General features: G+C 39.7%; 1 long non-coding RNA gene across 1 annotated transcript; it reads left to right on the forward strand.

Moving 5' to 3' along the window:
* On the forward strand, window positions 1–26487 carry LOC138149847 (uncharacterized). The gene is made up of 2 exons (XR_011165436.1): window positions 1–607; window positions 25775–26487. It is a non-coding gene; the product is annotated as an uncharacterized lncRNA (long non-coding RNA).
* Window positions 26488–26809: the final 322 nt, after the last annotated feature.

The raw sequence follows: 26809 nt of genomic DNA on the forward strand, positions 1-26809 counted from the left end.
GACTTCTCATAGCATTTTGATGGTCAAAGTAGAAAAGCCAGCATACAAGGAGGGTGATCTTCCTTAGGCTTGTCTAGGGAATTCCAGCATAGCCAACAGAGAAGCAGGTAAACTAGGAAGTTATAATCATTTGAATCTCCAAGTGCCTCATTTCATTCCTTTCCAAACTTGAAGTACCAGACTGCCCTGATCAGGCCCAGCCTGCAGCAGGAGCATAGTCATAGCCAATTTGCTCTCCTAGGTTTTACTGAAGAATGGTTGAAAATAGAAGTTAGTCATCTCTAATTGGCCTCAAGTAGTGTCAACATCTTCACATAATCCTCCTGATCCCAAGAATATCCTAAACCACAGGAATGGAACAGCTGATGCCTGGAATTTGATCTGGATTTCTGATAGATCAGAAAGCCTCCCTTTTGTTGGGGGAGGAATATTGTAGATAAATGGTACCTCTAGAACAGGGATCACACGGGAAGGGAGATTGCCTCAGACTCAGTCTGGTCCAGAAACTTGGAAGCTTCCTTCACCTTGGAGACATATGCCAAGACCTGGCAGAAAGTGTGGGCCTCCCTCACAGACTGTACCCACCTTCATCCCACATTGATTCCAGGTTGGTTAATATAAAGTCTTTCCTATATTTAAGTTTTTGTCAGCCTGAATACTTGCCTAGGACGTTAGGGCCCTTTTCTCTCTTTTGTAGATTTCTAGACACTCGCCAAATTTGATATTCCAAAATGAGCATCAAAATTTAAAAGTGAGATTATAACTGAAATATTGCACTTGATCCATGAAAATGCAAAGTGGTTGCTCATTGTTCTGGATTAATTTATTTCCAACAAATTTAAACCCTCTAGTGATCTAGGTTCTAATACCAACGGCAGTTTCTAAATATCAGTTCACCCCATTCCCTCAGGCCTGTCCCAGTTACAGCATATAAAATCTCAGCTCTGGAAACCTTTACGTAAAATGTGTTAAGGCAGCAATTAATACTCCAGAGCCTTATGTTCATATTCCTTAACTTTCCCCTGCTACTCAGTGGATGAAACTAATGTTCCTGATAAGAGTCTACTTTCAGAAGAGCAATTGGTTACATATTAGAGAAGGATTAGAGAAGAAGAAAATGTAAAGCTTTCTCTGAGGAGTGGAACAGATTCCTTTGGCAAGTAATGAGCTCTCCATGACTAGACATGGTAAAGCAGAGACTATAAACCCTATCAGGGATTCTTCAGAACGAACTTCTCTATGTTGTGTGACACAGCTTAAACTAAATAATTTCCAAGTTCTCTTCCAAGTCTAAATTCTGTTATTCTATAAAATAGTAGGGAAAGAGGTCCACATAGGTAGAGTAAGCCTGTGCCAAAAGGTAATCCCACATTGTTATCTCCTCTCGTTGGCATGCCATGGTTCTTGAAGATTCCCACCAATTCATTAAGATCTTGCTGAAGATTTTTGACTGTGTTAAAATATACAGTGCAGAAGAGTAAATATTTGAGGGCAGCTAGGTGGTACAGTGATTAGAGCACTGGTCCTGGAGCCTGGAGAACCTGAGTTCAAATTCAGCCTCAGACACTTGACATTTACTATCTGTGTGATGTTGGGCAGGTCAGTTAATCCCAATTGTCTTGCCTTTCTCCCTCAAAAAAAAAAAAAATAAACATTTTAGCTGACGAAACTAGGAATGCAGATTTGTTTACCTGATCAAAATTACTATTTAGAAAGCAAGGACCAAAGGCTTGGGACTAAGGCCTAGTAACTCTTGATAAGGAGAGGAAGTATAGAAAAATGCAGAACATCAAAAACTGTTTCACTCCTGAGCAGCTGATGACAGCATGAGGCAATTATTGGAAGAGACTAGAATAATGTTTGAGGAGCCAAGACACAGAAGGGAAAAGAAGGTGATACTTGCCAGCTTCACAGTCTTGCCAGGAACCAGCTCCACTGATGAATGAGGGCAACAGATTCATTGAATCCATTAGGATATACCTCACCCAGGTAGCTGTCTAGTCCGACAGCCTGCCTGAAAGAGAAATCCCCTGTGCAGCGTATGGGACTAGTGGTCATCTAGGCTTTCCAGTGAGGTATAATCCATTATCTCCTTGGAAAACATTCAATGAATGAGAAATGAAGGAAGTTTTAGTGAATTCTGAAGGTCCAGGAGAGGAGGAAGCACTAGAAACATTTGAAGTATAGTATGCTATTCCAGAGTTTACCAGTCGGTGAATTATTTTGAACTTGAATTGATCTGTATGTTTAAAAATGATAAACCCTTGAGGCAAAAGGAAGCCTGACCTAGGAAAGTTATCTGCAGTAGCTGTGGGAGTCACCCACTAAATCCCACACACGGAAGTACCTCCTTTCAACCATCTAATGCTACATATGATAACCCAATTAAACTTTACACATGGGAGCCTCTTCTCTTAGAAAACCCTGTATTTGTTGGATTTCTTTGTTTCTTGTAAATTCTTTACATCATGAAATTTTATCTGTTTTTTTCCTGTTACTGAAACTTATTCTTTTGTTTTTATTACCCCAAGAAAGATAATTTTAATCTTCTTGTAGCTGATTTTGCTTGTGACAGTTTTGAGTTTGAGTTAGTCTCCAACTCATATCTTGTGGGTACTGACTGAAAGAAAATCTGTCTCATTCACTTTTTCTTGTGCTTTTATGTCTTGGTCAATTAATGTTAAACAATTGTGTATCTATTTATTGATTTTTTTCAATGTGACTTTTAAATGCTGGTTTTATTTTTTGTTTTGGTTTGTTTTGCCTCCAATTGGATTTCTAACTTCACCACATTGGAAATTTTGTTCTATTTTGTCTTTTCCTAACTATGATGAGGTAGTTCTATTTGAATGCATTTTCCAATTTCTTTTGTTCTCAGTTACTGGATACTCAGATTTCATTATACTTTTAGCTTTCTACTGTAATTTTTATAGCTGTTCATTCCAGGAATGTCTTGTTTTATAGTCAAATTTACTTTCCACATTGGTTGAATGTTGCCCCCAAGCCTCATACAAAAAGCCTTTGTAACATAATCTATCCGCCACTAATATAAACATACTATTACAAAAAGTATTTTTTAAAATCTATTTATTAATATTGATGAGACATCAGGTATGACCATCTAAGTGTGTTGACTCATTCCATGCTGTTTGTTATATTTTGCTAAAACAATATTAATTCTGGTCCTCATGACCTTGAATTTATTTCTATCACATTGGAATCAATTGCATATTTGTTTACTATTTTTTCACCCAGTATTCATAGCATATAGCTTTGTTTATTATGGTTCCACCTCATGAGTTTACTGCTTAAGTTAATATTACTGGTTTTGTTGAATATCTTATTTAACATGAACTAATCTCTTAAAAAGATGAGTTGAAAAGTATCAGAGTATTATTAATGTCAAAATGCATGGAGATTACCAGACATTAGGAACAGATGCCAATTAAAAGTCTGATGCTATTACAAAAACATTGAAAAGAAGTGTAAAGGAAAAGGAAAATTTCCAAGAGATATTTAGTGAATTCTGACATGGAGACATCACTCAGGTAGTGCTCTATGATCTACCAGACCCATTTGAACATTCAAAAATTCCTGATGTACTGACAGCTAATACCTGGAAATTAAATTACAAGCCACCCACTAAAGAGGAAGCAGAGACACTTAAAAATGCAAAAGCTCTCAGGAGAAAAAAAAAAAGCTTGCTCACAAAGAAATTGAGAGCCATGCTTAACTTTGAGTAAATACTTTCCCCATAGACCAGGCCTCTAATGACAGAAAGATACTATAGATCCAAGTCAAGGGTTTTCTCAAGACAATAATCATCTGGGTCCTCCACCCCCTGGAGAGCAACACTGAGAGTCTTGATTTCATCAGGGGTCAGATTACAGTAATTAGCAAGCACCAGTGTAAGAAAAAGTCTTAAACAAAAAAGAGGATAGTCTTTAATGAATAGCCTTTTGACTTAGTACAGAGCCTAGGGGCCACACAACCAGGAATCACATGACAAATAAGTATGCAAAATCTAGACCTGCAACATGGCAATGGTAATTCTATTAAGCATAAAGGAGAAAAAACTTCTGACTTTGGAGCCAGAGCAGATACAGTACTCAATTACACAGACCAATTCAAAGAAAGGCAGCGGTACCTGAGTAAGTAGAAAAGATCGGACTACAGCAAGTGCAGAGTGTTCTGGAACACAGCCCTGAACTGTATCTGCCCATCACTCGTCTACAGTCCCAGGTATAGCTGCTACCCTTAGCCAAGATGAGACAAATACTCACAGAGATGGAGAACCATAGCACTTCTCCAAAGAATCATTCAACTTTGACTAACCAGGAACATGGTCCATATTAATAAAATATGGGCCATGAAAACAAACAAGTCACAATACAAATGCAAATTGAAAGGCAGAGGCCGGCAGAGAATTAAGTGAGAGCTGAAGCAGTGGAGAAACCTATTCTCTATGAAAAGGCAATGGATGACACAAAAACTAAATACAAAAACACCTTCATCCAGACATAGCCAGAAAAGCAGATCCATCTTCTTTTACCATAGAGCTAAAGTGAACCCACACGTTATGCCAAAGTTTCACGATCCCTTGTACTGTCTGCTAGGTAGCCCCTGGTTCTCAGTCTTAGATTTACATCGTAGATACTATCAAACACCTGTTTCTTAGGAAGACAAAGAGAAGACTGTTTTCATGCATCCAGTAGGGTTGTACCAGTTTAAGGATATGCTCCAGGGCATTTCAAATGACTTATAATGTGGTTGGAATTAAGAAATACCAGGAAGTATTGCTGAACCTAGAGGAAATCATTGCCTTTGTAAAGACACTAGAAACTGGTGAAAAGGTTAGCTAGACCAGAAAAGACTGGTGAAAGTATTAGAGGAGGGGGCAGAGCCAAGATGGCAGAGTAGAAGCACAAGCTTAGTGTGGGCTCCTGCTCCAGTCACTTCCAATACATGAAAAAATGACTCTAAGCAAATTTTAGAGCTACAGAACCCACAAAGTGACAGAAACAAATCTCCCACTGAAGGCAGCCCAGCAGGCGGACAGGAAGGGCCTATTGCAACATGCTGGAAGCTGAGCACAGTACCCCCTGAGCCGGGATTCCAGCCCCAGGGCGGCCCGACCAGCAGCAGCCCAAGCAGACTTCAGGAGAGTGAAGCACCAGCAGCTATGGCAGTTTCTAGACTTCTCAACCCATAAATGCCAAAGATAAAGTAAAAGGTCAGTGTGGAACTCTGTTGGAATGGGGGGGGGGGAGATAGAAGAGCATGGTCTGGCCCCTACCCCCAGAGGGAAGTGGCAGAGGTGCAGTGGCTGTGCAGGCACCCCTGTGTGGCTGCCTCAGGAGCTCCTGGCCTGCAGGTTATAGGGGGACCAAGCAAACATTCAGAGAGTAATCGCTCTTACTTTGACCTGCTTGGATCTGGATCATGGTCTTGGGTGGTGGTCCTGGGGTGTGTGGCCAGGTGCCAGAGCCTGTGGGGGCTGCAGAGACAGCGCCCCCCTAATTGCTCCGGCAGCTGTGAAAACCCCAGCGATTTGGGACAGCTCTCTCCAGGAAGCAGAGTTCTACTGTGGCAAAGAGCTCAAAAGTCAAGTAATTGTCTGGCAATATGAGCAAGCAATGGAAGCACAAACAGACCATAGAATCCTTTTGGGGGGACAAAAAGGATAAAAGCATGGAATGCGAGGAAGACAATGAAGTCAGAACTCCTGCATCAAAAGCTCCCCAGAAGAATATGAACTGCTTACAGGCCATGGAGGAGCTCAAGAAGAATTTTGAAAATCAAGTAAGAGAAGTGGAGGAAAAACTGGGAAGAGAAATGAGAATGATGCAAGAAAATCAAGAAAAATCTGACTGAAGAAAATAACACCTTAAAAAATAGACTAACTCAAATGGCAAAAGAGGCCCAAAAAAACAATGGGGAGAAGAATGCCTTTAAAAAGCCAAATTTGCCAGTTGGAAAAGAAATTTCAAAAACTGAAGAGAATAATTCCTTCAAAATTAGACTGTAGCAAATGGAAGCTAATGACTTTATGAGAAATCAAGATAGTATAAAACAGATCCAAACAAATGAAAGAATAGAAAGCAGTGTGAAATATCTTATTGGAAAAACCACTGACCTGGAAAATAGATCCAGGAGAGATCATTTTAAAATTATTGGACTACCTGAAAGCCATGCTCTAAAAAAGAGCCTACACAGCATCTTTCAGAAATTATCAATCAAAATTGCGCTGATATTTTAGAACCAGAGGGTAAAACAGTAATTGAAAGAATTCACCAATCTCCTCTTGAAAAAGATTCCAAAAAGAAAACTCCTAGGAATATTATAGCCAAATTTCATAGTTCCCAGGTCAAGGATAAAATGCTGCAAGCAGTCAGGAAGAAATAATTTGAGTATTGTGGAAACAGTCAGGATAACACAAAACCAGCTTCTACATTAAGCGATGGAAGGGCTTAGAATATGATATTCTGGAGGTCAAAGGAGCTAGGACTAAAACCAAGAATCATCTACCCAGCAAAATTGAGTATAAAGCTACGGGGAAAAATTTGGTCATTCAATGAAACAGAGGATTTTCAAGCATTCTTGATGAAAAAAACCAGAGCTGAACAGAAAATTTGACTTTCAAATACAAGAAGCAAGAGAATCATGAAAAGGTAAACAGGAAAAAAAGATCATAAGGAATTTATTAAAGTTGATCTATTTACATTCCTACATGGAAAAATTATAATTGTAACTCATAAGACTTCTCTCAGTATGAGGATAGTTGAAGAAATATATACATATGTATGTATACATACATACATATGTATGTATAGGAGGGTGTATATGTATATAGATATACATGTGAGTGTGGGCATATGTATGTTCATGTATACACTGACAGAGGGCACAGGATGAGTTGAATATGAAGGGATTATATCTAAAAAATTAAGAGGTGAGAGAGGAATTTATTGGGAGAAGGATACTTCCATCAAAGAGCTTGCCAGCACTGTGTGAGTTTCATTTCATTGAACCAACCTCCTTTGCCTCAGTTGTCTATAGGCGACTGACAGTGAGAATAGATGGTTGATGAAGGACTGGGGGAAATACAAGCCAAGAAGCAAGGAAGTTATTCTAAAGGACTCAAGTTGCAGTCACTTAAAGGAGTCTTGTTCTCAAGACAATGGCAGAAATCACAGTTGTGCAATATTGTGCTGGACTGAACTGAGTCTGATGTTGCTTGTAGTGCCAAGAAGCAGTTGGAGTTACCTAGAGCATGCCTATGGCCATGAAAGCACTGTAGGATGGATTTGTTTATATAGGTCAGGAGAAGACTTAGGAACTAACAAGAAGCACTAGCTTCACTAACAAGAACTAACTAACAGGCCCAAGATGGCAGCAGATGTCACAGAAGCGTGTTAGCACAAGTGTGAAACTTGTGTCATATTGTAGTAGGTTTTTGGTTGGGCCCTGCTGCAACCTCCACCAAGATGTGATTTCTATACATATGTAAGTACCCTAAGGTCAATGAGTATAGTAGAATTTAACTAGTTTAACTAGGTAAACATGGCTGTAAAATAGAGGAGGGGAAAAGAGTCAGGAAAAAAACAAGGTTGTAAAATAGACCCTGTTTGAACAATTGCCCAAACAACCCCAGGATGACAGAGCATCCAGCATTTGGGAATAGAAGCAATTATAGGAAAAGGGGTTGGTTGCACTTCTGAAAGACCCTCATTTCACACCATCCCCTGTGATCAGGACTTAGGACAAGAGTTTGACAGAGAGTCAAACTGTTGAGAGCACTTATTGGGTCTGATTTACATCATGTAGCCTTACCCCGGGTTTGCCAACTGTATCCTTATAAGCTAAGTAAGCCAGTTATTTTATAACCTCCTTGTCTGGGTTGGGTCTGTCATTTATATCATCTCCAAAGCTGGTGGTAGGAGGCTACAGCCATTCCCTCCTAACTTCAGGTATGGAGATGCTGTAAATGACTGTAGCCTCCTACCATACCAATGTATGCGAAGAAAAACACTGCCAACTCTTGCTGCATATTTGGAAAATATAGGCGCCAGAAAATCTTTAGAACTTGACTACATTGACTTTTTTATCTCTGGAATGAGATAGTAAAAACATGTCACTCTTAGTAGTGACTGATCATTTCACCAAGTATGTATAAACATATCCAACCAGGAACTGGAAAGTCTCCCTGGTTGCTGAATTATTGTTTGAGAAGTATTTCTCAGTGTATGAATTCTCTGTCAGGATCCATTAAAGGCAGGGCCTTTAAGAACAGGTTGCTCAAGGAAATCTTTTTTAAGAAGTCTAGAAGTACATTTTACCATCCATAGGAGCACCCACAGCCTAAGTATTTCAACTGCACCCCACTGGACATGTTAGAAACTTAAAACAAAAGTCTCTGGAGTCAACATGCCACTTTTCAAATACAAATGCACAACCACACCAGGAATGATGCTACATATTTTATAACATTCTTGCTTGTGTTTGGGTGAGAGTAATGCCCACCTATTGACATGTGCTTCAAAATTTCAGAGGATGGAAATAATGCTGATACTTCTAACAGGCACATCTCTTAACTGAAAAAGAAAAGCTAAAATAAGCCTATAAATTAGTCATGACTGGCTCAGATAGCTTCCACAGAAGCAAATGTTGGGAAGATGCCCAAGTGCATTGTGAAACTATTCAACAAAAATACTGCAATTTGGCAAAGTATGTTGCTGTTAACACAAGTTAGCCACCTGATGGAAAGTTAGCCCATACAAAGTTGTTGGGAGACTGGGCAACTTGTCTGTAAGATGACTATCAGGATATGTCTACAACTACAAAAGAGAGTTAGTTGGATTCTAATGAATAGGGAGAGACAAGTGATACCCACTTACCTCAGTGAACTCTGTGTAAAACAAACCTCCCACCATTTACAAAGACTGAAGCCGATGTTGACTCAGAAAGTGAGATTTCCAATTGAGATGTGGCATATTAATTTTTACCTGACAACCTTGCTTCAAACAAGGGGTGAACCAAGGTCAGACAGGGCAAGAGGACTGAAGCCCAAGTCAACTCCTTTCTTGCTTAGAACTTTAGCAATAAAAATTCCTGGAGTATAGAGACCACCTACAGAGCCTGAAAGCACAGATGGCCAGCATGGCCTTTCTACAAATTCAGATTTAGGCAAATAGACCTATAGCTATGGTGAAGATAATGATCAACCCATATATTTATATGTGTGTACGTGTGTATATACATATATATCCATAGGTACATATACATGCATGTGTACATACAGATATATGTATAGGGGCAAAGAAGTCAGCAGATTACAAAAGAGCCAGACATTTCCAAGTTGTGATGTCTGGTTTTATGATGTTATAGATGAGCTGGAAGAAGTAATTGTACATATAGCTAGGTGACAATACTAGATTTCACCCAATGGAAAGTGTTCATTACACATAATTGCATATGATGATTGATGTACATGTTACTACATGTTTGAATTATACATTATGATGAGTTACAATAAATATTTTATGTTTATTTACATATATACTTTTGGTATGCCGGCGCTGTGGAAACATCTGTCTCTTAGTTGCACACCATTTTGCTCACTTCTTAATTTCTTTATTTCTATATTGACTATACCCAAAGTTGTTCTCCGTAGGCCAGCTGATAGTGTAATAACTTGCTAGCTAGCTTTGGGCTTTTTGTGGTGTTTTTGGTTTTGGGTTTTTTTTGCTGTTTATGACAATTTGCTTATATACTATTGTACTTTTAGGACAAGTATGTGCTATGTCCTATATGAAATTTAATCCCTAAAGTTCCCTGTCAACTGATTTTTTTATAGTGTTACAGCTATTGAATGTATTGTTAATGTGCATTTGTTTTCATCAGTATCATAGGATGATTATCTGAGAGGTAATCTAATGTTCATTTTGATGCTTGTGCTAAGTAATTGCAGAATTCAAATGTATACTGGCTTTTTTTTTTTGTGAGGGAATGCGAAATTTCTGGCCCCAAGGAGGAATGTGTAGGAAGTATTGTTATAGATATGAGGTTTAATGCTGTCTCAGATACTACCAGTTGCTGACATGTTTTGAACTTGAATTTCTATAATTGTACTTTTGGAGAATATAAGAGAATGATATGGAACCAAAATAAGATAGATCATTTCCTGTAATCATGCAGGTGGTCAAGGCTGAACATGCTCCTGGTCTCTGGGTGCCTGCTCCGCTACTCTTTCCTTCCAGAACTTTGATAGGCTGTTGCTGCTGCTAGTATTGCTGGGTCTCTAGAGGGATTGGACTGATGAAGTGCCGAAGAGACCGCTGAGAACATAGGACGAGAGTTGGGGAGATCAGGAAAGCACCTCTCTGCAACATCTCCCTTCCCCCAGTCTCTATTCAGGGGAATGGAACAGCTCCCTTAACTCTCCAACTCCTCCAAGGTCCTCCTTTCTTCCTTCCAGAAGAAAAAAATTAAAAGAAGTCAATAAGTAGCACAAGTTGCCAGCTGTTCCTTATTCAAAAACTCTTCTCCCTCCTGGTCTCCTTGTTTTTCTCTCCTCCCCCTCCCCCCCTTACATAAAAGAAAATCTGGTGGTTCGCTAATCCGAGCTTGTGTGATTAATGGGAAATTTGGTGAATGCAGAGATTCTGGAGAAGGTTTTGATCTCTGCAGAGGAAGAAACGTCCCCACTTCAGCTCAGCTGAATGGCGGCAGAGGGGAGGATGAGCAGACGGTGACTCCGTTTGGAAGTTGCAGACACAGTGAAAACACATAGAGATAATGCTCCTGAGAAAGCACAAGTGCCCAGAAATAGTGTTTTATTAGTGGCAAGGCACTAATAATATGCGTTCAGACAAGCTTGAGAAAGGGGATTTCTATACTACTGATGCTACATGAGGGGCACCTGTCTACCTGTTCTGTACTATATGTGGGGACCCTATTAAACCTCACACTTGGGAGCCTCATCCTCTATGAAAATGCTACACCCAGGGAAATCTTCTTATGTATTTGTTAGAGGTAGGTAGTCCCGTTCTATGTTATGTAAGTAAAATATGCATCAGATGGACTGAAGATCTGAGAAACTCCTCAGTTTTCTTCTCTATCTTTTTGGCCAGGTGTCTTTGGGATCATAAGGGTCATCATGTTTATTTTAGGACTACAGAGCTAATGCTCCTGTTGCGAGAAGAGCAACCACGCACAGGGTCCTCATATCAAGGTGCCCTGACTTTTGCCATACCTAATTAGATCAGCACACTCTCAGCCCGGCAAGAGGGGGGAATCAAGAAACTTGGGTTTATTTTATAAATGTACTGTATTCTGACTTTTATTGAACCTGTGACCCAGAACCACAGGTGTAGAATAACGTGGAACAGGTTTAATTTTGGATGATTCTCACTAAATTAATCTCTGTGGTCGGTGCCTGCACCTGGGATTTCCTCTGGGAACATCAGAATTTGGTTTGTTTGGCAGCAACACAAGGAATCCCATGAGAATATCAAAATGGTACTTGCTTCTAGATCTCCATAACAAGGAGAAAGAAAAAATAGTCTCAACTCCTGTGCTGGATTGGCCAGCGATTATAGCACTGTAGTAAACAGGCAGAATGCTTTGTGTTTGGCAAAGTGAATGAGATAATTGGTTGTTTGCTTCCACCTCTGAAGTCTGTACCTCAGTGGAAAATGCTTTGATCCCTTCAGCATGGAAATAAAGCAATACACACACACACACACACACACACACACACACACACACACACACACACACACTGTGTGTCCTTAGTTCTGCTTTTACTTAGGGATTCAGGAGAGCTACACACTCACATCTGCTGTTCTTGTCTCCTTACCCCAATATGGTTTAATCTCTATTTTCCCAAGACACGCTAATAGCCCAACTTTTGTACGTTTTAACTTTGGGAGACCCCACTTTGAGAACTGAGGGATATAAGAAAACACTTTCAGTCTTTGATTTGGTCTTTTAGGCATTTTAATGGGTTAGGAGACAGTGTTATCTCTTGCCTCTGCTTCTAAATAGATTTCTTAAACCAGTCTTTGGGGGATTAGAATTCTTTGTTGGAACAAGAAAGGAAGATGTCTGACTTCCAAGGTGGAACAATAGATAAGGTGCTGAACTTGGAGTCAGGAAGACCTGAGTTCAAATTCTACCTTAAATATTTACTAGCTGGATGAGACCTTTCTAAGTCACTTCATGACTTTTTGCCTTAGTTTCCTTATATGGTAACAAGGACGGACGTTAGACTTGATGTGCTTCAAATACCTTCTAGATCTAAATCTATGATACTGTGATCTTATGTACCTTTGATTAATGAGGTGAATCAGGGATTGGCCCAAACTGTGACTAGCGTGGCAAGTTCTCACACACACATGGGCAGTATGAAAAGTGTGTGCCAGAGCCGGTTCAAACCACTTCCCAAGGACCAATTGTTAAATTTTCCATATGAGCATTTACACTCTGGAAGTCATGAAATACTATAAATTAGAGCTTGATTTATAGTTTTGTTACTTATCTAGACCTGAGAAAATGGTAACAATGCAAATTAAACTTAAAAATGTGTTGTGAATACATATTTTTCCCCCCTGGAGAGCTAGTTATTTTTTGGAAACACATTGAAACAGTACTAAGAGTCAAGCTCTATACTCAGGTCTTCTGACTCCATGCAAATGGGTTTTCTCCTATGTACATAGGCAACTCTAGCAAATAGAGCACTACACCTGAAGTTGGAAAGTCCTGAATTTGAATTTGACCAGAGACACTTAAGTCACTTAATCTCAGTGTCTCCATCTGTAAAATGGGGGTGACAATAATAGCACCTACCTCCCAGGGTTATCTTGAGGATAAAAATGAAATAATAGTTTAAAGCACTTTATAAACCTTAAGGAGCTATATAAATGCTAATTATCATTATTATGTTTATCTGATGCTCTCCAAAGAACAGTCTCCTTGGAAGAGAAAACAAAAATAATAATGACTAAAATTTTTTTAGCACTTTACACATTGTATCCAATTGGAATCCCTTATAACAACCTAATAAGGAAGGGAATGCTAAAAACCTAGTATTCACATTTTACAGATCAGGAAACTGGCGCATAAAAGAGATGAAGGTCACCCAGATAGTAAAGGTCAGAGAAAGGATTTGAATGCAAGTTTCTTGCCTGTACTGAAGTCTCTACTCACTGCCCCACCTAGCTGTCCCCAAGAAAAACAATTTTGAAAGGCTTTAGAACTCTGATCAGTGCAATGGTTAGCCACAATGCCCCTCCCAAAAAAATTATATATATATATATATATATATATATATATATATATATATATATATACACATATATATAATAACACCTCCTGACAGAGAAGTGATGGAAAAAATATAGAAAAGAATATTATTTTCAGATGTGGAAAATATGGAACTTTCTTTTGCTAACCGTGCTTCTATGGCACTGAGGACTTTATTTCAAGGTTTTTGTTTGTTTGTTTTTAATTTGCTCTATGGAAATAGTAGAAAGAACAGATTAATTTAGAAAAAGGTTTTTTAAATTGAAAAATAAAAAAAAACAAGCTTTTGAAAGACGAGATCATGGGGGAAGGCTTATTTTTAAAATGCCTGGAAAGGGAGGTGAAGAAACAACTCAGGGAAATTCTGTTTCAGTTATGAAATTAGGATTCTTTAATCCTCCACTTCCCACAAGGTGGAGGTCACACTAGTTTTATGAAAGTCTAAAATGCTCCTATATAGCTCTCTTAATCAGGTCTTGTAGTGATGGGGTACCTGGGGTCTAGGTCAATTTGTGAAACCAACTTGTAAAACCGGTCTGTGTAGTTGTAACTGCAATTTGTATTGTAAAATTGTTACCTGTAAAATTCCTTTCACAACCTTGGGCTCTGCCCCTTCCCCCATCTGCACTAGGCCTAGGCAACACCTTGTGACTCCTTTGTTCTTACTTAATCTCTCATGTCTCCTCTGGCCTGGCCCAAATCTTATCTAAACTATCTATGCACTGAGGTCCCTTCCATCTGGTCAACCCAGACAATGGCAGCCCTACCCTCTAAAGGTAAAAGCATGTACCCCTCTCACTCGCAGGTCCCCTAAGGACCGCTGTAAAGGCGTAAAAATAAACTTTCTTAACTCCAAGCAAGGCTGAGCTGAATTCTTTCCAGACGTTTCCTGGTCTTGGATAAGATCAGGGTTCCTGCTGAACCTATTGGGATTCCATCCCTCATCAGCAGGAATCATATAGATTATTTAGTCTAAATTTGTTATTTTGCAGAAAGAGAAACTGAGGATCAAAAAGATAGGGTCTTATGATTTAAAAGATCACAAAATGTAAAGGGACCTTGCAGGCTATTGAATCTGCCATCCTTTTCCTTTGATTCAACTGAAATTTCAACTAAACTCTACCAGATGATCATGAATATCGCTTTTAAGAACCCATTCAGAAATTCATTTGATTGTGCAGTTTTTTCTTCATTACCCAAGTATTTTATGACCTTAACTTTTCTAGACTAGGTGCATATCATGTTATAAATAAAAATTACATAGCTTTAGGATATCTTGAGTTGGTAGATTCTCCCTTGATTTACTCTAAATGACAACTGTTGGAAAAAAAAAAACATTTTAGACTCCTCCCAGGCATCTGCTGCAACTGGCAAAGCTATAATCAGATCTGTTGAAGACACTAGCTCTGACATAAGCTTTAGCTCTCAGACAGAGTTGTCCATAAATTCATCCCCTGCAGCTGAAAAACAGAAATGTTCCCAGTGCTTTAAGATGTCAATTCTAATATTGTAGAGTCACCAACCTAGCTCAGGCCCTCATCATCTCTCACCTGAAATATCACAACAACCTTCTAATTAGATTCCCGGCTTCCAGTCTCTTTCCTTTCCAATCCATTCTCCACATGGCTCTCCAAATTATCTTCCTAAAACATGTTTCCAGGAGCTGTTTTCATTGCATAACATGTCTTAGCATTTTAATTTTGTCTTCTAATTTGGTGCTGATTCTGATCTTTGCTAGCAAGTTGATGATCTGACTATAGAGGGATACAACTAATTTGAAAATGAAACCCATATTGCTTCCTTTCCAGTAATATAGAAATGGTTTCAATATGGGGAAGATTAAGTAGTCCTCACCAAACCTGCTAACTCTTTTCTCAAGAAAGCATTCATGATACATGGGAGTGAGGCTTCTGTATTGTGCTCAAGTCTTTCACTTCTATTTTCTCGGTCATGAGCCAGTTTTTCTTATACAATTGTTGTTTTTTTAAAGTTTCAGCCTCCATGCCTACCTTTGTCTTGAAGTCATCAAGCATGAAATACATGTTGAGTTACCTGGAGAGTTATCACATTTGTCACAGCATCTCTTAACTCCCCTTAAGCTCTTCAACAGAAGCTGGAACATAAGCTGCAATTATCATTATGATGATTTTTCAATATACATAAGAAAGAAACCCCATCAAACCATCACTGATTTTGGTCTTTTTCTAGAGCTCTTCCTTTCATTCTGGCTCTATTGCACTTTTCCTCCATGGCCATGCTGGCCCTTACAAGTCCTGAGATTGAATGAAGCATTTTCCTGACCCATCAGCACCCAAGATTCCTTTGTGTTGTAGGCCCTCCTTCCATGACCTGGCAAGTACTTCCTCCTCCTGTTCTTAGAAATCCCTGTTGACTCTGGCTTTTGAAGGGGCTAAGTATTTGTGTCACCTGGCCTGTGTGGCAAGCTAGGAAGCTGGGTATAAATTAAAGATTAGCAGGGGTGTTAGCAAGTAGCAAGTAAATAAGGCCACAGTGATATATAGGGAATTAGTTCAAATGCAGAAACAGACCAGAGATGAGGGAGACAAGAGATGAGCCCATTCAAACAGCAAGCACAGTAAAAGGTCAAAGTCAGTACATCCAAAAATGGGCTTAGCAAATAAATAAATAAAATTTAAAAATAAAAAAGGAAAAACATCCATGAATTTAGCAGAAAAACAGTGTTAGAGGTCAGAGGCTAACTTCAAAAAGCAAAATAAAAATAAAACTTCTTTTTTGAAGAATGCTTGTAAAAACAGAACAGAATCAGGAAACAGAGGTAACTGGGTTCGAGAGTGGACTTGTCACAGTATGTCATACTTTGTTAAATATTTAGCATTCTAGGAGATTGCATTTTTTGGATCATGGGATATTTGCCATAGCCCTCCTTCAGCCAAAGAGGTGCAACTATATAGGAGGAGATATCTGATGCATTTCTTTCTGATCTTATGGTACAGTAGAAAAATGCACTGAATTTGAGCCAGAGGACCTGGACCTGAATTCAGATCCAGCCACAAACACTTACTAGTTGTGTAACCCAAGACAAGCCTCTTAAATTTTCTGGGCCTCAGTTTCCTTATTTGTCAAATGCAGGGGGAGAGGTGGGTTTGATGGTTTCTGAGACCCCTTCTGGCTTTAAATCCATGACTCTATGACCCGTTTGATCTGTAAACACATATCAGCTAGCTGGATCTACAATTTAGTGAAGTTTGGGTTCTTGCTTTATTTTGTTTTTAACTGTATGTTTAACTCTTTACTCAGAAATGTGAAAAAGTCAAAATTTCCCACTTGTCTGGTACTATTACTTGGTCCTTTCTCTAAAAAGATACTGAAATTTCCATCCCCTTCCCCACCCAGGGTCCAGCTAGCACAGAGACAATACATTTAAAGTGGCTTTTCTACGTTTGTATATTATTTTGAGAAAAGACAACCATATTAGATCCGTTAATTTTCCTAAGAGTTTAATTTTCCTAAATTTCCTTAAAATTCCTGAATTTTCTTTCCTAATAATAATAATAATAATAATTCAAGTATTTATTAAGTATTTCCTTATTTCCACTGGAAATATGGGTCTGGGAGTCATCTGTGTAGAGACACTTGAACTGATGGTAGCTGAGGAGGTCACTGAGGGAAGATGGTGAGAATCTAACAGAGAGCCAAGGATAGAGCTTCAATACCTTAGTCTAGAGCTATTTCTATAAAAGCTCTGATAACTGTTTTTCAAATCACATTGACTAGCTGTATGACTGTGGGCAAGCCACTTCCCCACTCTGGCCTTTTGGCCCTCATTTTTCACATCTAACAATTAAGATGTTAGGCTAAATTATCTCTAGGGTCCCTTTCAAGTCTCAAAATCTGTAACCTCATGTTTCTATGATCAGCTCAGGCCAGTTCCTCTATTCTGTCCTATACTCCAAGGCAGATCATACCACTGGGGTCCCATTCAAAGATCATTAGTTTATCAGAAACACAAGGATTTGTCATATCTCCCCTGTTTCAATCCCAAATGAGCTGACCCTGAGGAAGACACACAAAGTCCTGTAACTTACTAGTTTCACGAGAGATACCAGGCATTGTAGGAGAGAAATACTCAAGTTCACAAGGTCCTATACAAGTGTTCCAACTGTGGTATCACACAGAATTTTTGCTCTACAATAAGGCTAAGAAAAAGAGGCCTATTATATAAAGTAGAATCCCAGACTTTGATATACATTGGTGCTGGGACCAGGGATGGGGAACTTGTGACCTTGAGGTCACATGTAGCCCTCTAGGTCCTCAAGCGTGGCCCTTTGAGTTCAAGTTTTACAGAACAAATCCTTTTATTAAGTGATTTGTTCTATGAAGTTTGGATTTGGTCAGAGGGCCACACTTGAGGACCTAGAGGGTCACATGAGGCCTTGAGGCTGCTGGTTCCCCACCCTTAGTCCAGGCTAATTGTCTTCACTGGGAAGATGGCAGATAAAATCCTGGTTTTAGCAGCACTGCTGGCATGGTACTCTCACTCTACCTACCCCTCACTAATCCTTGGTTTCTTCTCAGAGAGAATTTGCTTTGCTATCTGGAATGGCACAGTGAACTTGGCTTCTGTCAAGTGTATGCAAGTTTGTTTACTTCTTCCTGGGGACCTGTATCCTGGAACAGAGATGCCAAACTCTGGTCCCACTGGCCTACAAAACTCCCTAGTGGGGTTGAAATTAGATTAAAACATAAATGGGAAATGCTTAACAAAATAAATGCAAATAAAATATAACACATAATGTTAATTTGCAGTTTTCCAAGTCAATAAGTAGCCACAGGAATCTCTTCTCTAATCTTACCCCTTCCTTCATTCTTCCCTCGTCCCCTATCATCTATTTGGTCTGGGATGGAGGAAAGGCTTAACTGTGGCTTCAGAGATGTGTTCTAGCTCTAATATACTCTTGGATCCAAGCATCTCATTCTTTTAGGGGTAATCAAAATGAATGCCTGCATTTAGGTTTAAGGTTCTGTTTGCTGGGAGAGTTATAGAATCATTTCTAAAACCAAACTATAGCTCAATAAGCCCAGGAGGTCATAGAGTTTTTCAGGCCAGAAGTGGGAATTTTCATTTACTTCTCGTTTTGAGTTTCCCAATCGAAAACATACTAACATGCCCTTCCCCTGCCTTGACCCAAGTTAGAGGCATGTATGCAAATAAAGATCTTGACTGAATGGCTTTTATAGTAGATGGATTAGGAGTAGGCTTGCACAGGGTCAGCACCCTGCCCGTTCAGGCTCACTGCTGAGGCAAAGCCAGGCACTCATAGGTCATTGAAAGGTTAGTAAAAGGTTTTCACTCTAACGATGTGGTTATTCATCCTTCATTCTCCAGGAGGACCAATGACATCAGGATGGTGATGTCCTGACTTGCAAGTGAATTGGATTTGTCAGGCAGGACTGTGCAACGTCATCAGCCTCACTTTCTCCTCCAGAGTCATTAGAGTCCAGTGGCGAGACACAGGTCAAGATGACCGGAGATGGTCCCGTCCAACATAACGACAATGTGTAACAAGGATACTGCGGTTCTTAGTTTCTATAGACGTGTTACCCCTTATCTCCATATGGAAATGTTTCTAGTCAGCAAGGCAGGGTGCGCTAACTCTTATGGTCTTCAGATATCCACCAGGTCAGAGGGTTTCCAAAGGGTTCCAAGGGTGGGAACTTTTAATGCAATAGGTGGCATTAGCAGAGCCAAAAACTATCAAGAAGCTGTCCAGGGAGCACAATTTGGACCTTGAACCAACCCAGGGCAAGCAAATCCTGACATCGTAAACTTTTCCCAACCTTGTTATGGGGGAAAGTAGGGACTCTGGTAGATATTGACCCTATCACAAGGTCAGAGAACAAAAATATCAGTATAGATATATAATCCAGATTCTCTGGGCATGCCCAGAGAAAGGCCTCGGAGAGGTCTAGAGAGCATGTCCAGTGTGCTTAACATGGAACGCAGCTGACTCCCCGAACACATGGGTGGAGATAAACCTCCTTTGATTGGCTGTCTGCGTCTTTAAGTCTTCAAAACCGCCAAGACTGAGCTCTTTGTGCTTTCCATCCATACCCCTTTTCTGCCATCTTTCCGCTCTCTTTTCAGTAACTCCTATCTTCAGTGTCCAGCATGAACCCCAGAGAGGTTCATGGACTTGCCTTCCTTACCCCAGTTCCAAAAAATGGATCTCTTGGTGTTTGTTTTTATTCTGTGGTGTTTGTCTTCAATTTCAGGGGCTGGCAGTGATCCCCATGGGAGCCAGGGTTTCAGGTGGGGTTGTATAGCCAGTTATAGGAACATGGAAACTCTGAGAAGTTAGAATGCCTGGAACCTGAGCTCGGGGCAGGGGGAGGATCTGGGATTGTGCTCTATAGGAACTGAACTAGATTATTAATTCTCCTTTCCTCCCAGACACAGAGCTGGGTGGGGGGATGGGGAATCATGCTTCCCACCTGTTGAGGGGAGTTTGTATGTTTGTTATTATACTTTTTGAAGTAAATACTCCTTTGTAAAAGCTCCTGTGTTACAAATTAAAATGCTTAGAGCAATGCAACTATTGCTAAACCAGCAAGTTGAGTTCATCACCCTCATGATGTCATTGACCCTCTTCAGGAATCGACATCAACAACAAGTAAATTGAGGGGAGTAGGAGTTGAATATAGACAGGAAATCCCTCCACACCTGCCACAAGGCCTACAAACTGACTGGAGCGCTCACAATGGAACATGATCTCTATGCCTCCCTAAAAATCCCCATTTTCTTATCTTTTTCCTTTTGGACCTGGAGGAAAAAACGAATTTTTGCCACTGCTACCTCCACTGCCAAAGATTGCTGTTCTCCTCCTAGCTGCATCCACTGGGAAAGAGAAGGATGGTCCTGCTCTCCATCCTGCCCCCACCCCTCTCCCCAGGTCCAAACTTCTGTGTTGCTTTTTAAATCTCACTCCAATCCCCAAACTGTTAGGCATGTTCTCCATCTCCTCCCAAGCTATGAAGGGGAAGATAGGCATCTCCCAAGATTCTCTGAGTACACCTGCCCCATGAATTTTCAACTCTGACCCACCTACAGAATATCATATTCCTATGGTCATATTCTATAGTCTTCTTAATATCATGGTCACCCTCCTTCTCTATATCTTCCAAATCATCTATATCTTATCTAAAAAATCGTCCACACAACTGAATGAAAGACCCAAATCTGATTTGACCAGGGCAGAGTATATAGAAAAAGTATTAACTCTTATTCTAAACCAGGAGCTCTTAACCCAGGGTCCATGAACTCCCAAAATGTCTGTGGGTAGATGTCAGGGGAAAAAAATGCATCTTTATTTTCACTAACCTCTCACTGAAATTTAGCTTTTCCTTCCAATTATTTAAAAACATTATTTTGAGAAGAGGTCCACAGACGTCACCAAACTGACAGAATGGCCCAAGACACAGAAATGATTAAGAATTCCCCCTAGATCTCTATGCCTCAGTGCCTGTATAGATATCCACTGGAAAAGTTCAAACGGGTATGGGAGAAAATATGGGAGAGAGCAGATTGGAGGTGGGGATATCCTGTGGGATTGCTGTTTTGGGGGGACAGGTGGGGGAAAAACGGGGAGAAAATTTGTAACTCAAAATCTGGAGGAAACGAATGATGTAAATCAGAAGTTAATAAAGCATTAAAAAAATTAAAAAAAAAAAAGAATTCCCCCTAGATCTTATGCCTAGGTTTAATGAAGCCTGCCCCAGTATTAGCTGTTTAGGCTGGCATGTCAGGTTGTTGATTTACATTTGAACTTGAGTTCATTAAAATTCTCATATCTTTTTCACAGCAACTTCTACCTGGCCACTTCCTCAATGAGCTGTTATTTATGAACGTGATTTTTTCAGATTCAACATGTAGAATTTTACATTATTTTCAGCCCAGTCTCTGCAGACCTCATTTGGGGAAGATGTAGCCAGGAAACTGATTCTGAAAATGCTACATCCTGATATTGAAAAGAAAAGAAAGTTCTCACTTCCCAAATCCTTGTCACTTTCAAATGGTTCAATATCAGAAATGAATATGATTTTATCAGTGTGAATGACACTAAAGAAAAAGCATTGCTATCTGATTTGCAGCTGTACTCTAAGTACCATAATGTCTTTCTATCTGTCTTTTGCCTTTCTTTGTGCCCCCAAGACTCAACACTGTGTCTGGAAATTACAGTAATAATTGATTGAATTGACCCCACACTAGGAAACTCTCTAAATTAAAACTAGTAGTTGCAGATCTGGTGTGAATTGCTTTGGTAGAGGGAGTTTACTTACTTAGATGTTCCCTATATATTGGTGAAATCACAGACTCGGGCAAACTAGTTTATGTATTTATTTGGCAAAATAAACTTTATTTTACCCTTTAAAAGATGTCAAACATTTACATTAATAACCTAATCTTAAGGAATATTAAACAGGTGAATAATTCAATTTTCATATAACCATTTGAAACAGGGGTTCTCAACCTTTTTTATGAAAGGACCCTTTGGCAGTCAGATGAATCCTATGGACCTTGTCTCAGAATAGTATTTTTATAGGATTATAGAGAAAACCAACATGTTGAAATAGTTATCAAAATTTTTAAATGTTTGTAGATCCCAAGTTAAGAACTTCTAATTTAGAAGAGATAGCTAATATTAAGGAAATGAGATTAGGGAGCAACAGATGAAAATTTTTTTAATTTCATTAAAACATTTTAAAAGAAAAAACAAATACATAAAACATTCCTAAAGAAAACAATAAATTTATTGATGTCCTGTAATCTACCAACTGAGACACTGTAATGGGAATGTAAATTTAAAGATCTTCCCTGCCCCTAGGCTAAAGTGCACCTGGAGCCTGGGGTGGGAGGCTTGTTTTTCCGTAGATACTTCTTGATTGGCCAGTGAGTCAATAAGGTTGTTACATTCTCTGAGCCAGGAGAAGGCTTATATAAGCCCTGATGTGTAGCTTTGTTTTGGGGCTCACTTTGAGAAGTGTTCTGTGATTTGATATGGATTCTAGGAAGCCATTGTCCAGAGCCCCCCGGCTTTGAAAAACCCAGATGTTGAAACCCAGATGTTGATTTGGTATGGATGTAATGGTTGGACAGTTTGGAAAGCTGCCTACTTGATCTGTTTCTGTCTTGATAATTTTGCCTGTATACTTTGAAGTTCGGGGTGCTGACCTTTTTCCCCTGAACGAGGTAAATGATATATTTTTGACTGATTAAGGTAAACTTGTTAACCCATTTTGAGTTGCTTTCCTTTAACAAAGCAGATCCAAGAACCTGTATGGGCAGCCACCCTGAGGACGCTTGGGGTGCTTGCTGCTACAGACACCCTGTTAATTTATGCCTATAAATTATTTAACCATGCTTCAATGCTTCAAAATATAAGCTGGAGCTAGAAGGTACCTAAGAATCTATCTGGTCTAATACTCTCATTTTAAAGATGAGGAGACCAAATGGAGGGCAAGTGACTTAACAAAGATTACTCTGGTAGTAAACTTCAAAGGTAGAATTCTATCCAATGTCCCAGTTTCTTTAACTTGAGGACTGTCTAGTTTCTTTTTCATGTGTGCTCTCTCCCCCATTATGAATTATAATCCTGTTGCCTTAGTATATCAATTTTTAGGTCACTGCAATCATATAAAATAAGAAAATGAGTGCATAGAGAGATGATTGGATGGATGGATCAATAGACAAATGAATGAATGAAAAAATAGATGGATGAATAGACAGACAGATAGATCTGGGCATCTGCTGGGCAACCTACTGGTAATTAATTTTACTGAACTTGGGTAGATTGGTCTTTGTGTGACACATAGTCTATCAAGGAACCCACATTTGAAAATCCTTTAGTATACTCTTAAAGTACCTACTCTAATCTCAAAACCAAGATAGGTCCATGAAGACTCAGGAGAGAACATAACCATAAAATGGGGGAAGTGATTCTTTCCAGCAATGCCCTTAAAGTCCACAAGATGGGGGTATTTTCCTATGAAAGTAGTCCCAAGATTTAAAAATCAAAAGTTCTTTTTCATTTATTTCTAAAAGAGAAAGGAATTTTCCTTCCTCAGCTTAATGAGAGGGAAAACAAAATTCTGAGAATGCATGTATTTTACATGTGGTAGTATTTTTTATAACTTTATGTAATAAGCTTTTGGTCAGCAGCTCTTAGGGTACATGAAAAACTTGGCAGTACTTTATGGGAATTTCCATGTTTCTCTGGCTCATCCCCATTCAAATCCCCTGAGAACTAAATGATTGGTACCATACTCCTGGGGTGTCATCAACAATTGCACTTGCAAGTTTAGTTTCCAAAGCTAAAGAAAAAGATTTATTTACAGACCAACGAAAACAAATAGAATTTATATTAGAGACCATAGAAACATAACTATAAGAGAAGAACTCTTCCCTAGAGACCAGTATAGTCTCAGACACATGTACATGCACAGGGTAAGCAGTCCAAGATGCAACCTTGTAGTGTGACTTAGTAGATGTTTCCTTTGAAAGATCCTGAGCTCAAAGCAGGGGATCCCTATATCTCCAGCTAAAAGAGCTCTGGGATCATTACCCAATGATCTCAATGAGAGAGCTTCCCCCAGGAGTTACCTGATTGGGTTATCTCCAGCTGACTAACTGACCACTTTGTGCTACAGAAAGGGGTAATGGGGAATCCCACACAGAGGAATAAAAAGATAACAACATCTTGCAAAACCGCAGAAGAGGACTGAAGTCCTCTGCAAAGATCTGAGAAGAATGGAGAGACATGAAGGATTTGACGGTAACTACTGAATGTCCTGAGTCCAAGGAGACTGTTGAGGAACATAGCCCTGGTCTCAAGGCTCCCTGCTAGCATAGGCCTGTGATGGAGGGGAGACATTCATGCAGATGATATCCCAGAAATAACCAGTTGATGATATCTTTGCAACTTGGATTTCTGGAACTCTGTTCTTGGAGGCTTCTGGAAGAAAGAATGGATGAGGATGAGTAGCTATTCTAATTCCCACGAGAGCAGAGGAAGCCCATGCAGGGTCAGGCAGCATCTCCAGTCTCTGTATGCTTGTTCCTCTGACCTTTGGGAAAGTCCCCAAAACTTTAATCACTTATAAAGAAAATTGGAAGCTACCTTTTTGAGACTCACTTATTTGTTACAAAGGGATTAACTCAAAGTTTAGATCTCTGTCAAACTGGTGGAAGATTTCTTTTCCCTTAGGAGAAAGTTGAGCTCAAAAGAAGTAAATCCTATTCCTTTGTGGAGAAAGAGATGTTCTTCAAGACAGGCAGACCTCGGTTCAAAATCCTAGCTCAGACACATTCCAGGCCCTGTGCCCCTGAAAAAGTTATTTAACCTCTGGTGCTCTAAACAACTAAAAAATATTTATTAAGTGCTTACCTAGTGCTAATCACTATCCTAAGTCCTGAGAATAGAAATAGAAAAAGCAAGATAATTCCTGCTCTCGAGAAGTTTATACTCTAATTGGAGGAGACAGCATATACAAGAGTCTAGCTGCAAGACAGATGGAAAATTCCAGAAGTCATAAAGTGAAACAACAGGGCAAATGGCAAGACCCAGTAGTCTTTAAGGTGCTTTAGGAAGCTAGAAGACAGTGTCTAGGTGTCTGCACAGTGTAGATCAGGGGTGGGAAACCTGTGGCTTTGAGACCACATGGACCTTCTAGGTCCTCAAGTGTGGCCCTTTGACTGAAACCAAACTTCACAGAACAAACTGGCTGCACTCGAGGACCAAGAGGGCCACATGTGACCTCAAGGCCACAGGCTCCCCACCCCTGGTATAGATACAAGGCAGATGGGTAAGGCATGGAGTTTGTTAGGATTTAGTATTCAATTGTTTATCATTTTTTATTTGTGAAACTATTTCCTCTTTGATAGAAAAGAAATTCATCTGCCACGAAATCCTTTTCTGGTGTGATTAATGATGGCAGTGAGTAGAAATTTGGTTCTCTGTAATAAAGTTGAGAATGACAGGAGGACAAGCAAACAGAATCTCAAACACAACGGAGGCATATTGAAATCAAGCCCTCCCGGTACATGGAAGTTTCCTAAACAGGATCCTAAGGGGTCAGGAGAGATATGTTAGGAGATTTTTGGAGCATGTCCAGTTTGCCTAACATGGAATATCCAACGATGATTGTCTGTGGATGCTCACATCTCCTAAAATGGAGGCACTGTTCATCCCTTACCTTATAGATGAGTATAGCCTCATTAGACTGACTTTGTAACTGACTTTAAAACTGGTGGGATTAGGAATCTCTCTTTCTGGCACATTCTTTACATGCATCCACAGTTGGGGTGGGGTCCCTAAATTGAACCAGTAAGAAGGGATGAATTTCCTTACTTCATGCTTTCTTACCCTGGCTCCAAGAAATGAGTCTTAGGTGATTGTATCTGTTCTGTGTTGTTTGTCATCCTAAATTTTAGATGCCAGCAGTGATCTCCACCAGACCCTGGACTTTTAACCCTTTCTCTGGAGTTTGAGCCATGGTGACCCTGGAACCAGGATTCTAAGAGGGATAGTGCAGCCAACCAGACCAGCAAGGAAACCAAGAGAAGTGAAGAAGCCTGGAACTGGAGCCCAAGGGGGTTTGGGACTTGAAACTGGGACTGTGCTCTATAGCTCTGAACCTAATCCCCCTTCCAGGTGTAAGTGACTTTCCGAGTGTTGGGGGAGTAAGTTTTCATATTTACCGTGTTTCCCCGATAATAAGACACTGTCTTATTAATTTTTTTGGACAGAAAAACACCAGAGGGCTTATTTTCAGGGAGGGCTTATTTTAATGAACATTGACAGCAATTTTAATAAACAGGTAAATGTGAACAAAAAAATGTACCTTTATTCAATAAGCAAATCACTGGGGAAGAACAGGATGATGTGTTCACTGCTGCAGCTCGGAGCGCGGTGTGCGTTTCACAGTGTTTCATATGATGTTATCATTTCTTGTATAGTATTCATGTTTTCTTTGAAGTGTGTTATTGCCAGTATGTTTTCACTTCATTAATATATAGTTGATATTTAATCTAGTACATTGCTATACATATCCTATGTGCTTATTTGATACACACATTTCATATGCAGTATTACAATGTCTCTGTGTCCTGTGTTATGCAACTTTGTCATAAATGCAGTGATCTGATCATGTGCCATGTTTTTGGTTTGTTCCATTATTATGACCATCTATATGTGATTCTATTGTGAATGTCATATATTGACTTCCTGCAAATGCATTTTACTCTGGTTAGCAGTCGCGATAGCACGTGCTAATTTCTGTACACTGTTCACAGATATCTTGGTATAGTCTACATAATCTTTATGACTACAAATTCCTGTGGGGAGAAAGAGAGAGGAAGCATGGGTGAAAGGCTGGAAGGCTTGTTGCCAGGCACATGCTCATAAGAAAGGTAGGAATGGAAGACAGAAGGTTGAGATAGATGGTGATGCTTCAGCCTGGTTTCATG

Source organism: Petaurus breviceps, unplaced genomic scaffold (assembly GCF_028583685.1).
Source record: "Petaurus breviceps papuanus isolate PSGF00001 unplaced genomic scaffold, PetGlider_PUasm1.0 90849, whole genome shotgun sequence".
NCBI lineage: Eukaryota > Metazoa > Chordata > Mammalia > Diprotodontia > Petauridae > Petaurus > Petaurus breviceps.